Raw genomic sequence first — 21,967 nt, 5'->3', positions numbered from 1 at the left:
AATCCAGTTCTCTGGACAGCTTGGCCACAGTTCCCACTGTTAAAATAGACTGCTTGGTCATCGCACAGACCATCACAACTTTCCTTTTTTCCAATCAAGGATTTGACGTGAACAACTACCGGTAGGAGGTGCAACTGCCACCGTGGGGGCACAGGACTTGGTGGCTGGTTGGTTAAGGCGATGGACTACACTATTGAGTTGGAACCCCATCCGTGACACACAACATTGCTTCTTTTCTCCCTTGCATGGCCCTGCATGAAAGTAAAAACACTGAAATAAAGCAGAACATGTGATACCTTGCGCAAACAAACTCAATAAAGATGGCAGTGGTGGGATTTGAACCCACGCCTCCTTAGAGACTGGAGCCTTAATCCAGCGCCTTAGACCGCTCGGCCACACTACCCAGCTCTGGCAAGATTTCCAAACTTTCTCGTCAGTTACCTAGAGCGTCTGCACTTCCTTGTATTTTAGTCTTCTTTTTCATTTTCTTCTTTAAAATCTTTATGTATCTCATGTTGCTCTTGCGTCCTTCATCTTTTTTTGATTCTCTTTCTAAAAATCTTAATTTATCTGATGTTGCTCTTTCTTTCATCGTATAAACTTAGAATTAGTTTCTGCTTTTATGTCTGAAGCAGATTGAATTAGAAAAACACGGCAGATAATAGCAATAATAGACGTGGGAATGAGGGTAAAGGCTGGATTCCCTTTATTTTCCGGTGTCCTTGCTGGCCTTGTTTGAAATTACATTACAGTTTTCTGTTGAGAAAAAGTTAAAGCGGTGGACTTTGATCCCACACCTCTGAAAGACTGGATCCTTAAATCCAGTTCTCTGGACAGCTCGGCCACAGTACCAACTGTTAAAGTGGACTGCTGGGTCGTCCCACAGACCATCACAACTTTCCTTAATTCCAATCAAGGATTTGACATGAACAACCACCGGTAGGAGGTGCAACTGCCACCGTGAGAGCACAGGACTTGGTGGCTGGTTGGTTAAGGCGATGGACTACACTATTGAGTTGGAACCCCATACGTGACACACAACATTGATTTTTTTCTCCCTTGCATGGCCCTACATGAAAATAAAAACGCTGAAATAAAGCAGAACATGTGATAGCTTGCGCAAACAAACTCAATAAAGATGGCAGTGGTGGGATTTGAACCCACGCCTCCTTAGAGACTGGAGCCTAAATCCAGCGCCTTAGACCGCTCGGCCACACTACCCAGCTCTGGCAAGTCTCCACACTTTCTCGTCAGTTACCTAGAGCGTCTGCACTCCCTTGTATTTTAGTCTTCTTTTTCATTTTCTTCTTTAAAATCTTTATGTATCTCATGTTGCTCTTGTGTCCTTCATCTTTTTTTGATTCTCTTTCTAAAAATCTTAATTTATCTGATGTTGCTCTTTCTTTAATAGTATAAACTTAGAATTAGTTTCTGCTTTTATGTCTGAAGCAGATTGAATTAGAAAAACACGGCAGATAATTGCAATAACAGACGTGGGAATTAGGGTAAAGGCTGGATTCCCTTTATTTGTCCGGTGTCCTTGGTTGCCTTGTTTGAAATTACATTACAGTTTTCTGTTGAGAAAAAGTGGCAGATTTTGAACCGACACCTCTGAAAGACTGGCTCCTTAAATCCAGTTCTCTGGACAGCTTGGCCACAGTTCCCACTGTTAAAATAGACTGCTTGGTCATCGCACAGACCATCACAACTTTCCTTTTTTCCAATCAAGGATTTGACGTGAACAACCACCGGTAGGAGGTGCAACTGCCACCGTGAGAACACAGGACTTGGTGGCTGGTTGGTTAAGGCGATGGACTACACTATTGAGTCGGATCCCCATCCGTGACACACAACATTGCTTATTTTCTCCCTTGCATGGCCCTGCATGAAAGTAAAAACTCTGAAATAAAGCAGAACATGTGATAGCTTGCGCAAACAAACTCAATAAAGATGGCAGTGGTGGGATTAGAGACTGGAGCCTTAATCCAGCGCCTTAGACCGCTCGGCCACACTACCCAGCTGTGGCAAAATATTCACACTTTCTCGTCAGTTACCTAGAGCGTCTGCACTCCCTTGTATTTCAGTCTTCTTTTTCATTTTCTTCTTTAAAATCTTTATGTATCTCATGTTGTTCTTGCGTCCTTCATCTTTTTTTGATTCTCTTTCTAAAAATGTTAATTTATCTGATGTTGCTCTTTCTTTCGTCGTATAAACTGAGAATTAGTTTCTGCTTTTATATCTGAAGCAGATTGAATTAGAAAAACATGGCAGATAATTGCAATAACAGACGTGGGAATTAGGGTAAATGCTGGATTCCCTTTATTTGTCCGGTGTCCTTGGTGGCCTTGTTTGAAATGACATTACAGTTTTCTGTTGAGAAAAAGTTAAAGCGGTGGACTTTGAACCGACACCTCCGAAAGACTGGGTCCTTAAATCCAGTTCTCTGGACAGCTCGGCCACAGTACCAACTGTTAAAATGGACTGCTTGGTCGTCGCACAGACCATCACAACTTTCCTTTTTTCCAATCAAGGATTTGACGTGAACAACTACCGGTAGGAGGTGCAACTGCCACCGTGGGGGCACAGGACTTGGTGGCTGGTTGGTTAAGGCGATGGACTACACTATTGAGTTGGAACCCCATACGTGACACACAACATTGATTTTTTTCTCCCTTGCATGGCCCTACATGAAAATAAAAACGCTGAAATAAAGCAGAACATGTGATAGCTTGCGCAAACAAACTCAATAAAGATGGCAGTGGTGGGATTTGAACCCACGCCTCCTTAGAGACTGGAGCCTAAATCCAGCGCCTTAGACCGCTCAGCCACACTACCCAGCTCTGGCAAGTCTCCACACTTTCTCGTCAGTTACCTAGAGCGTCTGCACTCCCTTGTATTTTAGTCTTCTTTTTCATTTTCTTCTTTAAAATCTTTATGTATCTCATGTTGCTCTTGTGTCCTTCATCTTTTTTTGATTCTCTTTCTAAAAATCTTAATTTATCTGATGTTGCTCTTTCTTTAATAGTATAAACTTAGAATTAGTTTCTGCTTTTATGTCTGAAGCAGATTGAATTAGAAAAACACGGCAGATAATTGCAATAACAGACGTGGGAATTAGGGTAAAGGCTGGATTCCCTTTATTTGTCCGGTGTCCTTGGTTGCCTTGTTTGAAATTACATTACAGTTTTCTGTTGAGAAAAAGTGGCAGATTTTGAACCGACACCTCTGAAAGACTGGCTCCTTAAATCCAGTTCTCTGGACAGCTTGGCCACAGTTCCCACTGTTAAAATAGACTGCTTGGTCATCGCACAGACCATCACAACTTTCCTTTTTTCCAATCAAGGATTTGACGTGAACAACCACCGGTAGGAGGTGCAACTGCCACCGTGAGAACACAGGACTTGGTGGCTGGTTGGTTAAGGCGATGGACTACACTATTGAGTCGGATCCCCATCCGTGACACACAACATTGCTTATTTTCTCCCTTGCATGGCCCTGCATGAAAGTAAAAACTCTGAAATAAAGCAGAACATGTGATAGCTTGCGCAAACAAACTCAATAAAGATGGCAGTGGTGGGATTAGAGACTGGAGCCTTAATCCAGCGCCTTAGACCGCTCGGCCACACTACCCAGCTGTGGCAAAATATTCACACTTTCTCGTCAGTTACCTAGAGCGTCTGCACTCCCTTGTATTTCAGTCTTCTTTTTCATTTTCTTCTTTAAAATCTTTATGTATCTCATGTTGTTCTTGCGTCCTTCATCTTTTTTTGATTCTCTTTCTAAAAATGTTAATTTATCTGATGTTGCTCTTTCTTTCGTCGTATAAACTGAGAATTAGTTTCTGCTTTTATATCTGAAGCAGATTGAATTAGAAAAACATGGCAGATAATTGCAATAACAGACGTGGGAATTAGGGTAAATGCTGGATTCCCTTTATTTGTCCGGTGTCCTTGGTGGCCTTGTTTGAAATGACATTACAGTTTTCTGTTGAGAAAAAGTTAAAGCGGTGGACTTTGAACCGACACCTCCGAAAGACTGGGTCCTTAAATCCAGTTCTCTGGACAGCTCGGCCACAGTACCAACTGTTAAAATGGACTGCTTGGTCGTCGCACAGACCATCACAACTTTCCTTTTTTCCAATCAAGGATTTGACGTGAACAACTACCGGTAGGAGGTGCAACTGCCACCGTGGGGGCACAGGACTTGGTGGCTGGTTGGTTAAGGCGATGGACTACACTATTGAGTTGGAACCCCATCCGTGACACACAACATTGCTTCTTTTCTCCCTTGCATGGCCCTGCATGAAAGTAAAAACACTGAAATAAAGCAGAACATGTGATAGCTTGCGCAAACAAACTCAATAAAGATGGCAGTGGTGGGATTTGAACCCACGCCTCCTTAGAGACTGGAGCCTTAATCCAGCGCCTTAGACCGCTCGGCCACACTACCCAGCTCTGGCAAGATCTCCAAACTTTCTCGTCAGTTACCTAGAGCGTCTGCACTTCCTTGTATTTTAGTCTTCTTTTTCATTTTCTTCTTTAAAATCTTTATGTATCTCATGTTGCTCTTGCGTCCTTCATCTTTTTTTGATTCTCTTTCTAAAAATCTTAATTTATCTGATGTTGCTCTTTCTTTCATCGTATAAACTTAGAATTAGTTTCTGCTTTTATGTCTGAAGCAGATTGAATTAGAAAAACACGGCAGATAATTGCAATAACAGACGTGGGAATGAGGGTAAAGGCTGGATTCCCTTTATTTTCCGGTGTCCTTGCTGGCCTTGTTTGAAATTACATTACAGTTTTCTGTTGAGAAAAAGTTGCAGTGGTGGACTTTGAACCGACACCTCCGAAAGACTGGGTCCTTAAATCCAGTTCTCTGGACAGCTCGCCCAAAGTACCAACTGTTAAAATGGACTGCTGGGTCGTCCCACAGACCATCACAACTTTCCTTTTTTCCAATCAAGGATTTGACGTGAACAACCACCGGTAGGAGGTGCAACTGCCACCGTGAGAACACAGGACTTGGTGGCTGGTTGGTTAAGGCGATGTACTACACTATTGAGTCGGATCCCCATCCGTGACACACAACATTGCTTATTTTCTCCCTTGCATGGCCCTGCATGAAAGTAAAAACTCTGAAATAAAGCAGAACATGTGATAGCTTGCGCAAACAAACTCAATAAAGATGGCAGTGGTGGGATTTGAACCCACGCCTCCTTAGAGACTGGAGCCTTAATCCAGCGCCTTAGACCGCTCGGCCACACTACCCAGCTCTGGCAAGATCTCCAAACTTTCTCGTCAGTTACCTAGAGCGTCTGCACTTCCTTGTATTTTAGTCTTCTTTTTCATTTTCTTCTTTAAAATCTTTATGTATCTCATGTTGCTCTTGCGTCCTTCATCTTTTTTTGATTCTCTTTCTAAAAATCTTAATTTATCTGATGTTGCTCTTTCTTTCATCGTATAAACTTAGAATTAGTTTCTGCTTTTATGTCTGAAGCAGATTGAATTAGAAAAACACGGCAGATAATTGCAATAACAGACGTGGGAATGAGGGTAAAGGCTGGATTCCCTTTATTTTCCGGTGTCCTTGCTGGCCTTGTTTGAAATTACATTACAGTTTTCTGTTGAGAAAAAGTTGCAGTGGTGGACTTTGAACCGACACCTCCGAAAGACTGGGTCCTTAAATCCAGTTCTCTGGACAGCTCGCCCAAAGTACCAACTGTTAAAATGGACTGCTGGGTCGTCCCACAGACCATCACAACTTTCCTTTTTTCCAATCAAGGATTTGACGTGAACAACCACCGGTAGGAGGTGCAACTGCCACCGTGAGAACACAGGACTTGGTGGCTGGTTGGTTAAGGCGATGTACTACACTATTGAGTCGGATCCCCATCCATGACACACAACATTGCTTATTTTCTCCCTTGCATGGCCCTGCATGAAAGTAAAAACTCTGAAATAAAGCAGAACATGTGATAGCTTGCGCAAACAAACTCAATAAAGATGGCAGTGGTGGGATTTGAACCCACGCCTCCTTAGAGACTGGAGCCTTAATCCAGCGCCTTAGACCGCTCGGCCACACTACCCAGCTGTGGCAAAATATTCACACTTTCTCGTCAGTTACCTAGAGCGTCTGCACTCCCTTGTATTTCAGTCTTCTTTTTCATTTTCTTCTTTAAAATCTTTATGTATCTCATGTTGTTCTTGCGTCCTTCATCTTTTTTTGATTCTCTTTCTAAAAATGTTAATTTATCTGATGTTGCTCTTTCTTTCATCGTATAAACTGAGAATTAGTTTCTGCTTTTATATCTGAAGCAGATTGAATTAGAAAAACATGGCAGATAATTGCAATAACAGACGTGGGAATTAGGGTAAATGCTGGATTCCCTTTATTTGTCCGGTGTCCTTGGTGGCCTTGTTTGAAATGACATTACAGTTTTCTGTTGAGAAAAAGTTAAAGCGGTGGACTTTGAACCGACACCTCCGAAAGACTGGGTCCTTAAATCCAGTTCTCTGGACAGCTCGGCCACAGTACCAACTGTTAAAATGGACTGCTTGGTCGTCGCACAGACCATCACAACTTTCCTTTTTTCCAATCAAGGATTTGACGTGAACAACCACCGGTAGGAGGTGCAACTGCCAACGTGGGGGTACAGGACTTGGTGGCTGGTTGGTTAAGGCGATGGACTACACTATTGAGTCGGATCCCCATCCGTGACACACAACATTGCTTATTTTCTCCCTTGCATGGCCCTGCATGAAAGTAAAAACTCTGAAATAAAGCAGAACATGTGATAGCTTGCGCAAACAAACTCAATAAAGATGGCAGTGGTGGGATTTGAACCCACGCCTCCTTAGAGACTGGAGCCTTAATCCAGCGCCTTAGACCGCTCGGCCACACTACCCAGCTGTGGCAAAGTATTCACACTTTCTCGTCAGTTACCTAGAGCGTCTGCACTCCCTTGTATTTCAGTCTTCTTTTTCATTTTCTTCTTTAAAATCTTTATGTATCTCATGTTGCTCTTGCGTCCTTCATCTTTTTTTGATTCTCTTTCTAAAAATGTTAATTTATCTGATGTTGCTCTTTCTTTCATCGTATAAACTGAGAATTAGTTTCTGCTTTTATATCTGAAGCAGATTGAATTAGAAAAACATGGCAGATAATTGCAATAACAGACGTGGGAATTAGGGTAAAGGCTGGATTCCCTTTATTTGTCCGGTGTCCTTGGTGGCCTTGTTTGAAATGACATTACAGTTTTCTGTTGAGAAAAAGTTGCAGCGGTGGACTTTGAACCGACACCTCCGAAAGACTGGGTCCTTAAATCCAGTTCTCTGGACAGCTCGGCCACAGTTCCCACTGTTAAAATGGACTGCTTGGTCGTCGCACAGACCATCACAACTTTCCTTTTTTCCAATCAAGGATTTGACGTGAACAACCACCGGTAGGAGGTGCAACTGCCACTGCGGGGGCACAGGATTTGGTGGCTAATTGGTTAAGGCGATGGACTACACTATTGAGTCGGATCCCCATCCGTGACACACAACATTGCTTATTTTCTCCCTTGCATGGCCCTGCATGAAAGTAAAAACTCTGAAATAAAGCAGAACATGTGATAGCTTGCGCAAACAAACTCAATAAAGATGGCAGTGGTGGGATTTGAACCCACGCCTCCTTAGAGACTGGAGCCTTAATCCAGCGCCTTAGACCGCTCAGCCACACTACCCAGCTGTGGCAAAATATTCACACTTTCTCGTCAGTTACCTAGAGCGTCTGCACTCCCTTGTATTTCAGTCTTCTTTTTCATTTTCTTCTTTAAAATCTTTATGTATCTCATGTTGCTCTTGCGTCCTTCATCTTTTTTTTATTCTCTTTCTAAAAATGTTAATTTATCTGATGTTGCTCTTTCTTTCATGGTATAAACTTAGAATTAGTTTCTGCTTTTATGTCTGAAGCAGATTGACTTAGAAAAACACGGCAGATAATTGCAATAACAGACGTGGGAATGAGGGTAAAGGCTGGATTCCCTTTATTTGTCCGGTGTCCTTGGTGGCCTTGTTTGAAATTACATTACAGTTTTCTGTTGAGAAAAAGTTGCAGCGGTGGACTTTGAACCGACACCTCCGAAAGACTGGGTCCTTAAATCCAGTTCTCTGGACAGCTCGGCCACAGTACCAACTGTTAAAATGGACTGCTGGGTCGTCCCACAGACCATCACAACTTTCCTTTTTTCCAATCAAGGATTTGACGTGAACAACCACCGGTAGGAGGTGCAACTGCCACCGCGGGGGCACAGGACTTGGTGGATGGTTGGTTAAGGCGATGGACTACACTATCGAGTTGGAACCCAATCCGTGACACACAACATTGCTTCTTTTCTCCCTTGCATGGCCCTGCATGAAAGTAAAACCGCTGAAATAAAGCAGAAAATGTGATAGCTTGCGCAAACAAACTCAATAAAGATGGCAGTGGTGGGATTTGAACCCACGCCTCCTTAGAGACTGGAGCCTTAATCCAGCGCCTTAGACCACTCAGCCACACTACCCAGCTGTGGCAAAATATTCACACTTTCTCGTCAGTTACCTAGAGCGTCTGCACTCCCTTGTAATTCAGTCTTCTTTTTCATTTTCTTCTTTAAAATCTTTATGTATCTCATGTTGCTCTTGCGTCCTTCATCTTTTTTTGATTCTCTTTCTAAAAATGTTAATTTATCTGATGTTGCTCTTTCTTTCATGGTATAAACTTAGAATTAGTTTCTGCTTTTATGTCTGAAGCAGATTGAATTAGAAAAACACGGCAGATAATTGCAATAACAGACGTGGGAATGAGGGTAAAGGCTGGATTCCCTTTATTTGTCCGGTGTCCTTGGTGGCCTTGTTTGAAATTACATTACAGTTTTCTGTTGAGAAAAAGTTGCAGCGGTGGACTTTGAACCGACACCTCCGAAAGACTGGGTCCTTAAATCCAGTTCTCTGGACAGCTCGGCCACAGTACCAACTGTTAAAATGGACTGCTGGGTCGTCCCACAGACCATCACAACTTTCCTTTTTTCCAATCAAGGATTTGACGTGAACAACCACCGGTAGGAGGTGCAACTGCCACCGCGGGGGCACAGGACTTGGTGGATGGTTGGTTAAGGCGATGGACTACACTATCGAGTTGGAACCCAATCCGTGACACACAACATTGCTTCTTTTCTCCCTTGCATGGCCCTGCATGAAAGTAAAACCGCTGAAATAAAGCAGAAAATGTGATAGCTTGCGCAAACAAACTCAATAAAGATGGCAGTGGTGGGATTTGAACCCATGCCTCCTTAGAGACCGGAGCCTTAATCCAGCGCCTTAGACCGCTCGGCCACACTACCCAGCTGTGGCAAAATATTCACACTTTCTCGTCAGTTACCTAGAAAGTCTGCACTCCCTTGTATTTCAGTCTTCTTTTTCATTTTCTTCTTTAAAATCTTTATGTATCTCATGTTGCTCTTGCGTCCTTCATCTTTTTTTGATTCTCTTTCTAAAAATGTTAATTTATCTGATGTTGCTCTTTCTTTCATCGTATAAACTGAGAATTAGTTTCTGCTTTTATATCTGAAGCAGATTGAATTAGAAAAACATGGCAGATAATTGCAATAACAGACGTGGGAATTAGGGTAAAGGCTGGATTCCCTTTATTTGTCCGGTGTCCTTGGTGGCCTTGTTTGAAATGACATTACAGTTTTCTGTTGAGAAAAAGTTGCAGCGGTGGACTTTGAACCGACACCTCCGAAAGACTGGGTCCTTAAATCCAGTTCTCTGGACAGCTCGGCCACAGTTCCCACTGTTAAAATGGACTGCTTGGTCGTCGCACAGACCATCACAACTTTCCTTTTTTCCAATCAAGGATTTGACGTGAACAACCACCGGTAGGAGGTGCAACTGCCACTGCGGGGGCACAGGATTTGGTGGCTAATTGGTTAAGGCGATGGACTACACTATTGAGTCGGATCCCCATCCGTGACACACAACATTGCTTATTTTCTCCCTTGCATGGCCCTGCATGAAAGTAAAAACTCTGAAATAAAGCAGAACATGTGATAGCTTGCGCAAACAAACTCAATAAAGATGGCAGTGGTGGGATTTGAACCCACGCCTCCTTAGAGACTGGAGCCTTAATCCAGCGCCTTAGACCGCTCGGCCACACTACCCAGCTGTGGCAAAATATTCACACTTTCTCGTCAGTTACCTAGAGCGTCTGCACTCCCTTGTATTTCAGTCTTCTTTTTCATTTTCTTCTTTAAAATCTTTATGTATCTCATGTTGCTCTTGCGTCCTTCATCTTTTTTTGATTCTCTTTCTAAAAATGTTAATTTATCTGATGTTGCTCTTTCTTTCATCGTATAAACTTAGAATTAGTTTCTGCTTTTATGTCTGAAGCAGATTGAATTAGAAAAACACGGCAGATAATTGCAATAACAGACGTGGGAATGAGGGTAAAGGCTGGATTCCCTTTATTTGTCCGGTGTCCTTGGTGGCCTTGTTTGAAATTACATTACAGTTTTCTGTTGAGAAAAAGTTGCAGCGGTGGACTTTGAACCGACACCTCCGAAAGACTGGGTCCTTAAATCCAGTTCTCTGGACAGCTCGGCCACAGTTCCCACTGTTAAAATGGACTGCTTGGTCGTCGCACAGACCATCACAACTTTCCTTTTTTCCAATCAAGGATTTGACGTGAACAACCACCGGTAGGAGGTGCAACTGCCACTGCGGGGGCACAGGATTTGGTGGCTAATTGGTTAAGGCGATGGACTACACTATTGAGTCGGATCCCCATCCGTGACACACAACATTGCTTATTTTCTCCCTTGCATGGCCCTGCATGAAAGTAAAAACTCTGAAATAAAGCAGAGCATGTGATAGCTTGCGCAAACAAACTCAATAAAGATGGCAGTGGTGGGATTTGAACCCACGCCTCCTTAGAGACTGGAGCCTTAATCCAGCGCCTTAGACCGCTCGGCCACACTACCCAGCTGTGGCAAAATATTCACACTTTCTCGTCAGTTACCTAGAGCGTCTGCACTCCCTTGTATTTCAGTCTTCTTTTTCATTTTCTTCTTTAAAATCTTTATGTATCTCATGTTGTTCTTGCGTCCTTCATCTTTTTTTGATTCTCTTTCTAAAAATGTTAATTTATCTGATGTTGCTCTTTCTTTCATGGTATAAACTTAGAATTAGTTTCTGCTTTTATGTCTGAAGCAGATTGAATTAGAAAAACACGGCAGATAATTGCAATAACAGACGTGGGAATGAGGGTAAAGGCTGGATTCCCTTTATTTGTCCGGTGTCCTTGGTGGCCTTGTTTGAAATTACATTACAGTTTTCTGTTGAGAAAAAGTTGCAGCGGTGGACTTTGAACCGACACCTCCGAAAGACTGGGTCCTTAAATCCAGTTCTCTGGACAGCTCGGCCACAGTACCAACTGTTAAAATGGACTGCTGGGTCGTCCCACAGACCATCACAACTTTCCTTTTTTCCAATCAAGGATTTGACGTGAACAACCACCGGTAGGAGGTGCAACTGCCACCGCGGGGGCACAGGACTTGGTGGCTGGTTGGTTAAGGCGATGGACTACACTATCGAGTTGGAACCCCATCCGTGACACACAACATTGCTTCTTTTCTCCCTTGCATGGCCCTGCATGAAAGTAAAACCGCTGAAATAAAGCAGAAAATGTGATAGCTTGCGCAAACAAACTCAATAAAGATGGCAGTGGTGGGATTTGAACCCACGCCTCCTTAGAGACTGGAGCCTTAATCCAGCGCCTTAGACCGCTCGGCCACACTACCCAGCTGTGGCAAAATATTCACACTTTCTCGTCAGTTACCTAGAGCGTCTGCACTCCCTTGTATTTCAGTCTTCTTTTTCATTTTCTTCTTTAAAATCTTTATGTATCTCATGTTGCTCTTGCGTCCTTCATCTTTTTTTGATTCTCTTTCTAAAAATGTTAATTTATCTGATGTTGCTCTTTCTTTCATCGTATAAACTGAGAATTAGTTTCTGCTTTTATATCTGAAGCAGATTGAATTAGAAAAACATGGCAGATAATTGCAATAACAGACGTGGGAATTAGGGTAAATGCTGGATTCCCTTTATTTGTCCGGTGTCCTTGGTGGCCTTGTTTGAAATGACATTACAGTTTTCTGTTGAGAAAAAGTTAAAGCGGTGGACTTTGAACCGACACCTCCGAAAGACTGGGTCCTTAAATCCAGTTCTCTGGACAGCTCGGCCACAGTACCAACTGTTAAAATGGACTGCTTGGTCGTCGCACAGACCATCACAACTTTCCTTTTTTCCAATCAAGGATTTGACGTGAACAACCACCGGTAGGAGGTGCAACTGCCACTGCGGGGGCACAGGATTTGGTGGCTAATTGGTTAAGGCGATGGACTACACTATTGAGTCGGATCCCCATCCGTGACACACAACATTGCTTATTTTCTCCCTTGCATGGCCCTGCATGAAAGTAAAAACTCTGAAATAAAGCAGAACATGTGATAGCTTGCGCAAACAAACTCAATAAAGATGGCAGTGGTGGGATTTGAACCCACGCCTCCTTAGAGACTGGAGCCTTAATCCAGCGCCTTAGACCGCTCGGCCACACTACCCAGCTCTGGCAAAATATTCACACTTTCTCGTCAGTTACCTAGAGCGTCTGCACTCCCTTGTATTTCAGTCTTCTTTTTCATTTTCTTCTTTAAAATCTTTATGTATCTCATGTTGCTCTTGCGTCCTTCATCTTTTTTTGATTCTCTTTCTAAAAATGTTAATTTATCTGATGTTGCTCTTTCTTCCATCGTATAAACTGAGAATTAGTTTCTGCTTTTATATCTGAAGCAGATTGAATTAGAAAAACATGGCAGATAATTGCAATAACAGACGTGGGAATTAGGGTAAAGGCTGGATTCCCTTTATTTGTCCGGTGTCCTTGGTGGCCTTGTTTGAAATGACATTACAGTTTTCTGTTGAGAAAAAGTTGCAGCGGTGGACTTTGAAACGACACCTCCGAAAGACTGGGTCCTTAAATCCAGTTCTCTGGACAGCTCGGCCACAGTTCCCACTGTTAAAATGGACTGCTTGGTCGTCGCACAGACCATCACAACTTTCCTTTTTTCCAATCAAGGATTTGACGTGAACAACCACCGGTAGGAGGTGCAACTGCCACTGCGGGGGCACAGGATTTGGTGGCTAATTGGTTAAGGCGATGGACTACACTATTGAGTCGGATCCCCATCCGTGACACACAACATTGCTTATTTTCTCCCTTGCATGGCCCTGCATGAAAGTAAAAACTCTGAAATAAAGCAGAACATGTGATAGCTTGCGCAAACAAACTCAATAAAGATGGCAGTGGTGGGATTTGAACCCACGCCTCCTTAGAGACTGGAGCCTTAATCCAGCGCCTTAGACCGCTCGGCCACACTACCCAGCTGTGGCAAAATGTTCACACTTTCTCGTCAGTTACCTAGAGCGTCTGCACTCCCTTGTATTTCAGTCTTCTTTTTCATTTTCTTCTTTAAAATCTTTATGTATCTCATGTTGCTCTTGCGTCCTTCATCTTTTTTTGATTCTCTTTCTAAAAATGTTAATTTATCTGATGTTGCTCTTTCTTTCATGGTATAAACTTAGAATTAGTTTCTGCTTTTATGTCTGAAGCAGATTGAATTAGAAAAACACGGCAGATAATTGCAATAACAGACGTGGGAATGAGGGTAAAGGCTGGATTCCCTTTATTTGTCCGGTGTCCTTGGTGGCCTTGTTTGAAATTACATTACAGTTTTCTGTTGAGAAAAAGTTGCAGCGGTGGACTTTGAACCGACACCTCCGAAAGACTGGGTCCTTAAATCCAGTTCTCTGGACAGCTCGGCCACAGTACCAACTGTTAAAATGGACTGCTGGGTCGTCCCACAGACCATCACAACTTTCCTTTTTTCCAATCAAGGATTTGACGTGAACAACCACCGGTAGGAGGTGCAACTGCCACCGCGGGGGCACAGGACTTGGTGGCTGGTTGGTTAAGGCGATGGACTACACTATCGAGTTGGAACCCCATCCGTGACACACAACATTGCTTCTTTTCTCCCTTGCATGGCCCTGCATGAAAGTAAAACCGCTGAAATAAAGCAGAAAATGTGATAGCTTGCGCAAACAAACTCAATAAAGATGGCAGTGGTGGGATTTGAACCCACGCCTCCTTAGAGACTGGAGCCTTAATCCAGCGCCTTAGACCGCTCGGCCACACTACCCAGCTGTGGCAAAATATTCACACTTTCTCGTCAGTTACCTAGAGCGTCTGCACTCCCTTGTATTTCAGTCTTCTTTTTCATTTTCTTCTTTAAAATCTTTATGTATCTCATGTTGCTCTTGCGTCCTTCATCTTTTTTTGATTCTCTTTCTAAAAATGTTAATTTATCTGATGTTGCTCTTTCTTTCATCGTATAAACTGAGAATTAGTTTCTGCTTTTATATCTGAAGCAGATTGAATTAGAAAAACATGGCAGATAATTGCAATAACAGACGTGGGAATTAGGGTAAAGGCTGGATTCCCTTTATTTGTCCGGTGTCCTTGGTGGCCTTGTTTGAAATTACATTACAGTTTTCTGTTGAGAAAAAGTTGCAGCGGTGGACTTTGAACCGACACCTCCGAAAGACTGGGTCCTTAAATCCAGTTCTCTGGACAGCTCGGCCACAGTACCAACTGTTAAAATGGACTGCTGGGTCGTCCCACAGACCATCACAACTTTCCTTTTTTCCAATCAAGGATTTGACGTGAACAACCACCGGTAGGAGGTGCAACTGCCACCGCGGGGGCACAGGACTTGGTGGCTGGTTGGTTAAGGCGATGGACTACACTATCGAGTTGGAACCCCATCCGTGACACACAACATTGCTTCTTTTCTCCCTTGCATGGCCCTGCATGAAAGTAAAACCGCTGAAATAAAGCAGAAAATGTGATAGCTTGCGCAAACAAACTCAATAAAGATGGCAGTGGTGGGATTTGAACCCACGCCTCCTTAGAGACTGGAGCCTTAATCCAGCGCCTTAGACCGCTCGGCCACACTACCCAGCTGTGGCAAAATATTCACACTTTCTCGTCAGTTACCTAGAGCGTCTGCACTCCCTTGTATTTCAGTCTTCTTTTTCATTTTCTTCTTTAAAATCTTTATGTATCTCATGTTGCTCTTGCGTCCTTCATCTTTTTTTGATTCTCTTTCTAAAAATGTTAATTTATCTGATGTTGCTCTTTCTTTCATCGTATAAACTGAGAATTAGTTTCTGCTTTTATATCTGAAGCAGATTGAATTAGAAAAACATGGCAGATAATTGCAATAACAGACGTGGGAATTAGGGTAAAGGCTGGATTCCCTTTATTTGTCCGGTGTCCTTGGTGGCCTTGTTTGAAATGACATTACAGTTTTCTGTTGAGAAAAAGTTGCAGCGGTGGACTTTGAACCGACACCTCCGAAAGACTGGGTCCTTAAATCCAGTTCTCTGGACAGCTCGGCCACAGTTCCCACTGTTAAAATGGACTGCTTGGTCGTCGCACAGACCATCACAACTTTCCTTTTTTCCAATCAAGGATTTGACGTGAACAACCACCGGTAGGAGGTGCAACTGCCACTGCGGGGGCACAGGATTTGGTGGCTAATTGGTTAAGGCGATGGACTACACTATTGAGTCGGATCCCCATCCGTGACACACAACATTGCTTATTTTCTCCCTTGCATGGCCCTGCATGAAAGTAAAAACTCTGAAATAAAGCAGAACATGTGATAGCTTGCGCAAACAAACTCAATAAAGATGGCAGTGGTGGGATTTGAACCCACGCCTCCTTAGAGACTGGAGCCTTAATCCAGCGCCTTAGACCGCTCGGCCACACTACCCAGCTGTGGCAAAATGTTCACACTTTCTCGTCAGTTACCTAGAGCGTCTGCACTCCCTTGTATTTCAGTCTTCTTTTTCATTTTCTTCTTTAAAATCTTTATGTATCTCATGTTGCTCTTGCGTCCTTCATCTTTTTTTGATTCTCTTTCTAAAAATGTTAATTTATCTGATGTTGCTCTTTCTTTCATGGTATAAACTTAGAATTAGTTTCTGCTTTTATGTCTGAAGCAGATTGAATTAGAAAAACACGGCAGATAATTGCAATAACAGACGTGGGAATGAGGGTAAAGGCTGGATTCCCTTTATTTGTCCGGTGTCCTTGGTGGCCTTGTTTGAAATTACATTACAGTTTTCTGTTGAGAAAAAGTTGCAGCGGTGGACTTTGAACCGACACCTCCGAAAGACTGGGTCCTTAAATCCAGTTCTCTGGACAGCTCGGCCACAGTACCAACTGTTAAAATGGACTGCTGGGTCGTCCCACAGACCATCACAACTTTCCTTTTTTCCAATCAAGGATTTGACGTGAACAACCACCGGTAGGAGGTGCAACTGCCACCGCGGGGGCACAGGACTTGGTGGCTGGTTGGTTAAGGCGATGGACTACACTATCGAGTTGGAACCCCATCCGTGACACACAACATTGCTTCTTTTCTCCCTTGCATGGCCCTGCATGAAAGTAAAACCGCTGAAATAAAGCAGAAAATGTGATAGCTTGCGCAAACAAACTCAATAAAGATGGCAGTGGTGGGATTTGAACCCACGCCTCCTTAGAGACTGGAGCCTTAATCCAGCGCCTTAGACCGCTCGGCCACACTACCCAGCTGTGGCAAAATATTCACACTTTCTCGTCAGTTACCTAGAGCGTCTGCACTCCCTTGTATTTCAGTCTTCTTTTTCATTTTCTTCTTTAAAATCTTTATGTATCTCATGTTGCTCTTGCGTCCTTCATCTTTTTTTGATTCTCTTTCTAAAAATGTTAATTTATCTGATGTTGCTCTTTCTTTCATCGTATAAACTGAGAATTAGTTTCTGCTTTTATATCTGAAGCAGATTGAATTAGAAAAACATGGCAGATAATTGCAATAACAGACGTGGGAATTAGGGTAAAGGCTGGATTCCCTTTATTTGTCCGGTGTCCTTGGTGGCCTTGTTTGAAATTACATTACAGTTTTCTGTTGAGAAAAAGTTGCAGCGGTGGACTTTGAACCGACACCTCCGAAAGACTGGGTCCTTAAATCCAGTTCTCTGGACAGCTCGGCCACAGTACCAACTGTTAAAATGGACTGCTGGGTCGTCCCACAGACCATCACAACTTTCCTTTTTTCCAATCAAGGATTTGACGTGAACAACCACCGGTAGGAGGTGCAACTGCCACCGCGGGGGCACAGGACTTGGTGGCTGGTTGGTTAAGGCGATGGACTACACTATCGAGTTGGAACCCCATCCGTGACACACAACATTGCTTCTTTTCTCCCTTGCATGGCCCTGCATGAAAGTAAAACCGCTGAAATAAAGCAGAAAATGTGATAGCTTGCGCAAACAAACTCAATAAAGATGGCAGTGGTGGGATTTGAACCCACGCCTCCTTAGAGACTGGAGCCTTAATCCAGCGCCTTAGACCGCTCGGCCACACTACCCAGCTGTGGCAAAATATTCACACTTTCTCGTCAGTTACCTAGAGCGTCTGCACTCCCTTGTATTTCAGTCTTCTTTTTCATTTTCTTCTTTAAAATCTTTATGTATCTCATGTTGCTCTTGCGTCCTTCATCTTTTTTTGATTCTCTTTCTAAAAATGTTAATTTATCTGATGTTGCTCTTTCTTTCATCGTATAAACTGAGAATTAGTTTCTGCTTTTATATCTGAAGCAGATTGAATTAGAAAAACATGGCAGATAATTGCAATAACAGACGTGGGAATTAGGGTAAAGGCTGGATTCCCTTTATTTGTCCGGTGTCCTTGGTGGCCTTGTTTGAAATGACATTACAGTTTTCTGTTGAGAAAAAGTTGCAGCGGTGGACTTTGAACCGACACCTCCGAAAGACTGGGTCCTTAAATCCAGTTCTCTGGACAGCTCGGCCACAGTTCCCACTGTTAAAATGGACTGCTTGGTCGTCGCACAGACCATCACAACTTTCCTTTTTTCCAATCAAGGATTTGACATGAACAACCACCGGTAGGAGGTGCAACTGCCACTGCGGGGGCACAGGATTTGGTGGCTGGTTGGTTAAGGCGATGGACTACACTATTAAATTGGAACCCCATCCGTGACACACATCATTGCTTCTTTTCTCCCTAGCATGGCCCGACATGAAAGTAAAAACATGAAATAAAGCAGAACATGTGATAGCTTGTGCAAAAAAACTCAATAAAGTTGGCAATGGAGGGATTTGAACCCACGCCTCCTTAGAGACTGGAGCCTTAATCCAGCGCCTTAGACCACTCGGCCACACTACCCAGCTCTGGCTAAATATTCACACTTTCTCGTCAGTTACCTAGAGCGTCTGCACTTCCTTGTATTTTAGTCTTCTTTTTCATTTTCTTCTTTAAAATCTTTATGTATCTCATGTTGCTCTTGCGTCCTTCATCTTTTTTTGATTCTCTTTTTAAAAATCTTGATTTGTCTCATGTTGCTCTCTCTTCCATTGTGTACACTGAAAATTAGTTTCTGCTTTTATGTCTGAAGCAGATTGAATCTGAAAACACAGCAGATATTTTCAAAAACAGATGTGGGAATTATGGTAAAGGCTGGATTCCCTTTTTTGTCCGGTGTCCTTGGTGGCCTTGTTTGAAATTACATTACAGTTTTTTGTTGAGAAAAAGTTAAAGCGGTGGACTTTGAACCCACACCTCTGAAAGGACTGGATCCTTAAATAAAGTTCTCTGGACAGCTTGGCCACAGTACCCACTGTTAAAATGGACTGCTAGGTTGTCGCACAGCCCAGGCCAACTTTCCTTGTTTACAATCAAGGCTTTGACGTGAACAAGGAGGTGGGAGGAGGTAGGAGGTGCAACTGCCACCGCGGGAGCACAGGACTTGGTTAAGGCAATGGACTACACTATTGAGTTGGAACCCCATCCGTGACACACATCATTTCTTATTTTCTCCCTTGCATGGGCGACATGAAAGTAAAAACCCTGAAATAACGCCGAACATGTGATAGCTTGCGCAAACAAACTCAGATGGCAGTGGTGGGATTTGAACCCACGCCTCCTTAGAGACTGGAGCCTAAATCCAGCGCCTTAGACCGCTCGGCCACACTACCCAGCTGTGGCAAAATATTCACACTTTCTCGTCAGTTACCTAGAGCGTCTGCACTCCCTTGTATTTCAGTCTTCTTTTTCATTTCTTCTTTAAAATCTTTATGTATCTCATGTTGCTCTTGCGTCCTTCATCTTTTTTGATTCTCTTTCTAAAAATGTTAATTTATCTTTCTTTCATGGTATAAACTTAGAATTAGTTTCTGCTTTTATGTCTGAAGCAGATTGAATTAGAAAAACACGGCAGATAATTGCAATAACAGACGTGGGAATGAGGGTAAAGGCTGGATTCCCTTTATTTGTCCGGTGTCCTTGGTGGCCTTGTTTGAAATTACATTACAGTTTTCTGTTGAGAAAAAGTTGCAGCGGTGGACTTTGAACCGACACCTCCGAAAGACTGGGTCCTTAAATCCAGTTCTCTGGACAGCTCGGCCACAGTACCAACTGTTAAAATGGACTGCTGGGTCGTCCCACAGACCATCACAACTTTCCTTTTTTCCAATCAAGGATTTGACGTGAACAACCACCGGTAGGAGGTGCAACTGCCACCGCGGGGGCACAGGACTTGGTGGCTGGTTGGTTAAGGCGATGGACTACACTATCGAGTTGGAACCCCATCCGTGACACACAACATTGCTTCTTTTCTCCCTTGCATGGCCCTGCATGAAAGTAAAACCGCTGAAATAAAGCAGAAAATGTGATAGCTTGCGCAAACAAACTCAATAAAGATGGCAGTGGTGGGATTTGAACCCACGCCTCCTTAGAGACTGGAGCCTTAATCCAGCGCCTTAGACCGCTCGGCCACACTACCCAGCTGTGGCAAAATATTCACACTTTCTCGTCAGTTACCTAGAGCGTCTGCACTCCCTTGTATTTCAGTCTTCTTTTTCATTTTCTTCTTTAAAATCTTTATGTATCTCATGTTGCTCTTGCGTTCCTTCATCTTTTTTTGATTCTCTTTCTAAAAATGTTAATTTATCTGATGTTGCTCTTTCTTTCATCGTATAAACTGAGAATTAGTTTCTGCTTTTATATCTGAAGCAGATTGAATTAGAAAAACATGGCAGATAATTGCAATAACAGACGTGGGAATTAGGGTAAAGGCTGGATTCCCTTTATTTGTCCGGTGTCCTTGGTGGCCTTGTTTGAAATGACATTACAGTTTTCTGTTGAGAAAAAGTTGCAGCGGTGGACTTTGAACCGACACCTCCGAAAGACTGGGTCCTTAAATCCAGTTCTCTGGACAGCTCGGCCACAGTTCCACTGTTAAAATGGACTGCTTGGTCGTCGCACAGACCATCACAACTTTCCTTTTTTCCAATCAAGGATTTGACATGAACAACCACCGGTAGGAGGTGCAACTGCCACTGCGGGGGCACAGGATTTGGTGGCTAATTGGTTAAGGCGATGGACTACACTATTGAGTCGGATCCCCATCCGTGACACACAACATTGCTTATTTTCTCCCTTGCATGGCCCTGCATGAAAGTAAAAACTCTGAAATAAAGCAGAACAGGTGATAGCTTGCGCAAACAAACTCAATAAAGATGGCAGTGGTGGGATTTGAACCCACGCTCCTTAGAGACTGGAGCCTTAATCCAGCGCCTTAGACCGCTCGGCCACACTACCCAGCTGTGGCAAAATATTCACACTTTCTCGTCAGTTACCTAGAAGCGTCTGCACTCCCTTGTATTTCAGTCTTCTTTTTCATTTTCTTCTTTAAAATCTTTATGTATCTCATGTTGCTCTTGCGTCCTTCATCTTTTTTTGATTCTCTTTCTAAAAATGTTAATTTATCTGATGTTGCTCTTTCTTTCATCGTATAAACTTAGAATTAGTTTCTGCTTTTATGTCTGAAGCAGATTGAAGTTAGAAAAACACGGCAGATAATTGCAATAACAGACGTGGGAATGAGGGTAAAGGCTGGATTCCCTTTATTTGTCCGGTGTCCTTGGTGGCCTTGTTTGAAATGACATTACAGTTTTCTGTTGAGAAAAAGTTGCAGCGGTGGACTTTGAACCCGACACCTCCTGAAAGACTGGATCCTTAAATCCAGTTCTCTGGACAGCTCGGCCACAGTACCCACTGTTAAAATGGACTGCTAGGTCGTCACACAGACCATCACAACTTTCCTTTTTTCCAATCTAAGGATTTGACGTGAACAACCACCGGTAGGAGGTGCAACTGCCACCGCGGGGGCACAGGACTTGGTGGCTAGGTTGGTTAAGGCGATGGACTACACTATAGAGTCGGAATCCCCATCCGTGACACACATCATTGCTTATTTTCTCCCTTGCATGGCCCTGCATGAAAGTAAAAACTCTGAAATAAAGCAGAACATGTGATAGCTTGCGCAAACAAACTCAATAAAGATGGCAAGTGGTGGGATTTGAACCCACGCCTCCTTAGAGACTGGAGCCTTAATCCAGCGCCTTAGGACCACTCGGCCACACTACCCAGCTGTGGCAAAATATTCACACTTTCTCGTCAGTTACCTAGAGCGTCTGCACTCCCTTGTATTTCAGTCTTCTTTTTCATTTTCTTCTTTAAAATCTTTATGTATCTCATGTTGCTCTTGCGTCCTTCATCTTTTTTTGATTCTCTTTCTAAAAATGTTAATTTATCTGATGTTGCTCTTTCTTTCATCGTATAAACTTAGAATTAGTTTCTGCTTTTATGTCTGAAGCAGATTGAATTAGAAAAACACGGCAGATAATTGCAATAACAGACGTGGGAATGAGGGTAAAGGCTGGATTCCCTTTATTTGTCCGGTGTCCTTGGTGGCCTTGTTTGA

At 43.2% G+C, this 21,967-nt stretch overlaps 25 non-coding genes across 25 annotated transcripts; all 25 read right to left on the bottom strand.

Moving 5' to 3' along the window:
- Positions 1–321: 321 nt before the first annotated feature.
- trnal-aag lies at positions 322–403 on the bottom strand. The gene has a single exon. It is a non-coding gene; the product is annotated as a tRNA-Leu (tRNA).
- A 736-nt stretch (positions 404–1,139) lies between these two features.
- trnal-uag lies at positions 1,140–1,221 on the bottom strand. The gene has a single exon. It is a non-coding gene; the product is annotated as a tRNA-Leu (tRNA).
- A 1,532-nt stretch (positions 1,222–2,753) lies between these two features.
- trnal-uag lies at positions 2,754–2,835 on the bottom strand. Its single transcript has one exon. It is a non-coding gene; the product is annotated as a tRNA-Leu (tRNA).
- A 1,532-nt stretch (positions 2,836–4,367) lies between these two features.
- Positions 4,368–4,449, bottom strand: trnal-aag. The gene has a single exon. It is a non-coding gene; the product is annotated as a tRNA-Leu (tRNA).
- Positions 4,450–5,185: 736 nt separating this feature from the next.
- On the bottom strand, positions 5,186–5,267 carry trnal-aag. The gene has a single exon. It is a non-coding gene; the product is annotated as a tRNA-Leu (tRNA).
- A 736-nt stretch (positions 5,268–6,003) lies between these two features.
- On the bottom strand, positions 6,004–6,085 carry trnal-aag. Its single transcript has one exon. It is a non-coding gene; the product is annotated as a tRNA-Leu (tRNA).
- Positions 6,086–6,822: 737 nt separating this feature from the next.
- On the bottom strand, positions 6,823–6,904 carry trnal-aag. The gene has a single exon. It is a non-coding gene; the product is annotated as a tRNA-Leu (tRNA).
- Positions 6,905–7,641: 737 nt separating this feature from the next.
- On the bottom strand, positions 7,642–7,723 carry trnal-aag. Its single transcript has one exon. It is a non-coding gene; the product is annotated as a tRNA-Leu (tRNA).
- Positions 7,724–8,460: 737 nt separating this feature from the next.
- trnal-aag lies at positions 8,461–8,542 on the bottom strand. Its single transcript has one exon. It is a non-coding gene; the product is annotated as a tRNA-Leu (tRNA).
- Positions 8,543–9,279: 737 nt separating this feature from the next.
- Positions 9,280–9,361, bottom strand: trnal-aag. The gene has a single exon. It is a non-coding gene; the product is annotated as a tRNA-Leu (tRNA).
- Positions 9,362–10,098: 737 nt separating this feature from the next.
- trnal-aag lies at positions 10,099–10,180 on the bottom strand. Its single transcript has one exon. It is a non-coding gene; the product is annotated as a tRNA-Leu (tRNA).
- A 737-nt stretch (positions 10,181–10,917) lies between these two features.
- trnal-aag lies at positions 10,918–10,999 on the bottom strand. The gene has a single exon. It is a non-coding gene; the product is annotated as a tRNA-Leu (tRNA).
- A 737-nt stretch (positions 11,000–11,736) lies between these two features.
- On the bottom strand, positions 11,737–11,818 carry trnal-aag. Its single transcript has one exon. It is a non-coding gene; the product is annotated as a tRNA-Leu (tRNA).
- A 737-nt stretch (positions 11,819–12,555) lies between these two features.
- Positions 12,556–12,637, bottom strand: trnal-aag. Its single transcript has one exon. It is a non-coding gene; the product is annotated as a tRNA-Leu (tRNA).
- Positions 12,638–13,374: 737 nt separating this feature from the next.
- trnal-aag lies at positions 13,375–13,456 on the bottom strand. The gene has a single exon. It is a non-coding gene; the product is annotated as a tRNA-Leu (tRNA).
- Positions 13,457–14,193: 737 nt separating this feature from the next.
- Positions 14,194–14,275, bottom strand: trnal-aag. The gene has a single exon. It is a non-coding gene; the product is annotated as a tRNA-Leu (tRNA).
- A 737-nt stretch (positions 14,276–15,012) lies between these two features.
- On the bottom strand, positions 15,013–15,094 carry trnal-aag. Its single transcript has one exon. It is a non-coding gene; the product is annotated as a tRNA-Leu (tRNA).
- A 737-nt stretch (positions 15,095–15,831) lies between these two features.
- trnal-aag lies at positions 15,832–15,913 on the bottom strand. Its single transcript has one exon. It is a non-coding gene; the product is annotated as a tRNA-Leu (tRNA).
- Positions 15,914–16,650: 737 nt separating this feature from the next.
- On the bottom strand, positions 16,651–16,732 carry trnal-uag. The gene has a single exon. It is a non-coding gene; the product is annotated as a tRNA-Leu (tRNA).
- Positions 16,733–17,469: 737 nt separating this feature from the next.
- Positions 17,470–17,551, bottom strand: trnal-uag. Its single transcript has one exon. It is a non-coding gene; the product is annotated as a tRNA-Leu (tRNA).
- Positions 17,552–18,287: 736 nt separating this feature from the next.
- Positions 18,288–18,369, bottom strand: trnal-aag. Its single transcript has one exon. It is a non-coding gene; the product is annotated as a tRNA-Leu (tRNA).
- Positions 18,370–19,096: 727 nt separating this feature from the next.
- On the bottom strand, positions 19,097–19,178 carry trnal-uag. The gene has a single exon. It is a non-coding gene; the product is annotated as a tRNA-Leu (tRNA).
- A 724-nt stretch (positions 19,179–19,902) lies between these two features.
- trnal-aag lies at positions 19,903–19,984 on the bottom strand. Its single transcript has one exon. It is a non-coding gene; the product is annotated as a tRNA-Leu (tRNA).
- A 737-nt stretch (positions 19,985–20,721) lies between these two features.
- trnal-aag lies at positions 20,722–20,802 on the bottom strand. The gene has a single exon. It is a non-coding gene; the product is annotated as a tRNA-Leu (tRNA).
- A 744-nt stretch (positions 20,803–21,546) lies between these two features.
- trnal-aag lies at positions 21,547–21,630 on the bottom strand. The gene has a single exon. It is a non-coding gene; the product is annotated as a tRNA-Leu (tRNA).
- Between the last annotated feature and the right edge of the window lie 337 nt (positions 21,631–21,967).

The sequence above is a fragment of the Oncorhynchus mykiss genome, unplaced genomic scaffold (assembly GCF_013265735.2).
Source record: "Oncorhynchus mykiss isolate Arlee unplaced genomic scaffold, USDA_OmykA_1.1 un_scaffold_223, whole genome shotgun sequence".
Taxonomy (NCBI): domain Eukaryota; kingdom Metazoa; phylum Chordata; class Actinopteri; order Salmoniformes; family Salmonidae; genus Oncorhynchus; species Oncorhynchus mykiss.
The sequence above is the reverse complement of the archived record's forward strand: the minus strand, read 5'-3'. Positions and strand labels throughout refer to the sequence as shown.